Consider the following 4,154-nt stretch of genomic DNA (forward strand, 5'->3'; position numbering starts at 1 on the left):
TTGAGTCGCAGGTGGGGTTTCTTGGTGTCAGCCTTGGGAATTTGCACAATTTGGAGCCTGAAGTTCATGGCTGAAATGTTCTCCACCCCCCTGTGGAGAACAGTTCTCCTGGTCTGGCACACACAGAAGGACTGCAGTCTGTCCTTACTCTTCACACTGCCACCACCACCTCTTCATGTTCTCCATGTCATCTTTGCTTCAGTAGCTGAAGAGGCAGGGAGTGAGCAGTGTGAAGAGGCAGTCGGGGGAGATGAGTTTTGAGCTGTGGCACTGGTGATGCTTCACGTGGCTTTCTCCTCCCAGCCTGTCCACTCCTCACCTGGCTGGGAGTGGTGCTGGTGTGGCTTAGAGATTAGGCATCAGATGCCACTGGTGACACTTTTGATAAAGCTGCAGGTCTACCATGGTGCTTCTCAGTGAGGTTACACTAAGGTAGAAGCTGGAGCTGCCTTTCAGCTCACAGTGATGTGCTGTATGGAGAAAGAGGAGGATCCCAGACTAGCGAACTGCTGTGGGCTCTGAAGTGGAAAGCCTTTCCTGCTCTGCCTTGCTTCCTTCAGCCAGGAGAGGGTTCCCACTCTTTCTTCCAGTCCCAAAGCCCCCAAGGGGTGGCTTTTTTGTCACAGCTCCTCCTGGGCAAGCACTGGTCTCTTTCATTTTCAAGCACAACTTCTCCTTCCAAGACCAGTCAGTTTGGTGCCAGGCAGCTTCCTGGATGTCCCAGAGCTCAGGAGAAGGTTTTGTCTGCCCTACACAAGCACCCAGAACCCTGCAGCAGTTGTCACAGGAATGAGGACTTTCTCCAGGTGTCTGCAGCCACAAGCTCTCATCTCTGAGAACCTGGTCCCATCCTGCAGGAGTGTCAGCACACTGATTTGGTCTGTTTAAAAACGCTGGAGATGTCCCTGGTTTGGTGCTGCCTATTTCCCCTTCCTCCCACCTCCCACGTGATGCTGGATGTTTTTTAGGGACTCAACTGGTTGTCCACAGGGGTTTCCCACTGTTCATCTGAGCAGAGCTTGGAGGAGCTGAAGACCACAGTACTTCACCCACCTGTGGCTTTTCTGTGGTTACAGCTCTGCTCTGACACTGCTCCCAGCTTCCTATAGGTGCTATTTCCAGAGCCTAACAGACGGAGTTCAACTTTGCTGAAGCACTCTGACCTTCATAGTGGTGAAAAAGGAGGTCCTGGATGGAGAAGGACTTTTGGTGACTTACCCCTTGTTAGGTCTGATTCTGCAATAAAGCAATGCCCATGCTCTTGCTTCATAACAATATACCGAGTGCTATGTTTGCCCTGAACTTTTATTTAAGTGAAATGTATTCTTGCTTCTGGCATGTCTTTCTTCTCCCATTGTACAGTGTAGGGACAGGTATTATGGGCTTGACTTTATTTTTCCACAAGTTGAGTTTTTTGGAAGGGAGAGGGTAAATAAAGAATGAATACTTTCGGCTGGATGTTGCCTACCGGTTTATCCTCTCTAGCTCCCTGTTTTGGGTGAGTTTGGCCGTCTGTTCTCCCAGCAGTGCAGCCACTGCTCTGTTTTGAAATAACACCAGTAATATCTTTGTTTTGTTTTGTTTATTACATAATTTAAACATTTTGCTGATAAAGTTTTTTGTCAATGACTGTTTTTTCATATAGCGACAGAAAAAAAAAAGGCTCAAAAACTTTTGACAGCGGTGGAATCGGTGGCATGGCAACTTCAACCCCTGGCCCTCCCCCCACCCCCGTTCTGGTTTTTTCCCCTGAAAGCTGCTTGAAGTTCATTTCTCTTTCAGCAAATTGCGCTGTTTAAAAGTGGAGGTTCAAAGACGAAAACCCACAATGTCTTTCCCACCCCTCCCTTCCACCCTGGAAACCCCTGTCCTCACCTCCCTGGCTGTCACGTGGATCTTCAGGGATGACTATTGTTTTCCATACCCACCCAAAGACATCTTCTAAACCAGTCCCAGAGCTGAATGACCTGTTACAAACCCCCGTCCCACCCTCCCCTACTGTGAGTTTTGCTCAGCGGATACATGAGGGTGCAGGTAAGACTAGTAAGACAGAATATACTCATCATCCATACCACACGGCTATGTCTCTAAGGCATGCCATCCTAACTGCAATGGGATGGGAGGCTGGCTGGCTTCCCCTGCATCCCGTCTTGCATACCTGAGGGAGGGAGGGAAGATCTGAGATGGCTCTCTGACATGTCACCTGCCTTCCTTCTCCATCTCCTTGGTTTTATTTCCCTGTGTCTTTTCCTCAGCTAAAACCCACTGTCCTTCCTCCGCTTTCAATGAAGTGTTGCTCTTCCACGAGGTTAAAATCTGTGTATGTGTGGTTTTGGAGGTTTGGTGACAAGAAACATGGGGGACGACTGGCAAGGAGAGGAAACTGCTGTCTGAAATAACTTCTGTGCTGGGGTGGAGTGGGAGGAGAGACTGTAAAACTGAACATGTGAGAACAGGTGGAGAGGAGTCTAGCTACTGGCTTATGTATGTCGGGCTTATGTGGATGAGATGTCCTACTGTGGGCATCTGCCCAGCCTATTAGCTAAGTGAGCTCAGTAGGGTGTTGGCAAGTAGCTCAAACTGGCTGAAGACCTCCCCAGAGAAGGGGCACCCCTGCAGTCCAAGTCCCTCACTCTTACCACCCTCTCTGGTTTGGTGTCTCTACATATCCTCACCCCACAGGATACGTACGCCACCACCCAGGTACCAGAGCTGGCACTGCGGGATTCAGCTGCCAAATGTACATCTGCTCCTGAACAAGCCTCTCCATGTAGAGGAAAATCCCCGGCAAGGAAGGCCCTCTTCTGGCCTTTGGGCATGTCACTTCACTTCTGTCTCTCTTGCTTTCCCTTCTTGGAAGGGCTAAGCCCTCCTTCAGTAGTTGTTAGCTACCACTCATAAAGCCCTGCCTGCTGCAAGAAGCCTGTGGCTGTAGGCCACCTTGTTTTGTCCGAAGTTGCTTGCTGGTACAGAGATGCAAGTAGCATCCATCAGGTCACCCAATTTAGCACAATGTCTCATCCTTGGAGATTCCATCAGAGTAGCTTATGATCCTTCATAGACTTTTAAGAAGAAAAAAAGAGTCATTTCAGATCCTTTCATGAAATACGCTGGAGGACTCTCAGCCTTCAGGTGTCTCAACACAGCACTCTCCTTTTCTGGGGACCAGCAGCTAGTCACAGCACTGCCCTAGGAAAGCCACAAAGCCAGCATGGGAAATGCTTTGGAGGAGGGTGGTGGTGTGGGGTAGCCTGAGTCTAGTTAGCCCAATTTGTGGGGAGTGGGCAGATGTCCACTATAGCAGCTATAGGCAGCAGAGCTTTACCCAAAGTGATACAAGGTTAGATGGAGCAAAGGGAGGGGAAAAGGTGAGGAGTAAAGCAGGACTGTACCTTCCTCCTCTGGCTGTGAGCTTTTCCAGGGGCTGTGCAGGGTCCTTGCACCTCAGGGATGCTCAGCAGGACAGCTGCCTGCTTCAGCAGCCCTCCACTCTTCAGGACTTAAATAACTGTCTTTTGCTCCATGTTACCTGCCCTGATTTTGATACGATCACCTCCACTAGACTCCATCCCTGGCATCTGGGGGCACATCACAAGCAGGAGAGCAGGAGCCTGGCATGTCCCGAGGGATGTGCAAAGTAGCCACAGCCAGTGTGGGAGGGGGGGAAGTATCATGCATTTAACAAACTCTTCAAGGAGAGGAAGAGGGCAGGAGCAGAGGGAGAAGGAGGAAGTTTACAGACAGAAATGGAGATCTGGAGGCTAGAGGATGAGGATGGACCCAGCCCCCACAAAGCTCAGCCAGGTTTGGGTGTCATCACTTGCTTCTTTCTCCCTCCTTTCTTGGCTTCATAAATGGTGGGTCGCTTTTAGATGCTGAGGGCTGCCTGCTCTGATACTGAGTCAGAGTAGAGCATCTCCCCAACTCCCCTTGCCATGGGGGTGACCTTGCAGCCAAGGAAATGTGAGACATGACATCCCCCCCAGTCATGCTTTGGCAGCCATGCTTACCAAGGCTCTGCTTCCCTTCAGAAATGCACTCTCCAAGATTTTTTAGGGCCAGGGGGAGGATTTTGTTAGCTGGGTTGTCCTATTGCTGGCCTGAGGAAGTTCACCTGCCACAGGGCACTGAGCCAGTTGTGTTACAACTGCCTG

Source organism: Neopsephotus bourkii, unplaced genomic scaffold (genome assembly GCF_033783945.1).
Source record: "Neopsephotus bourkii isolate Nb327-2 ecotype Australia unplaced genomic scaffold, CSIRO-AGI_Nbou_v1 NB_234, whole genome shotgun sequence".
Taxonomy (NCBI): domain Eukaryota; kingdom Metazoa; phylum Chordata; class Aves; order Psittaciformes; family Psittacidae; genus Neopsephotus; species Neopsephotus bourkii.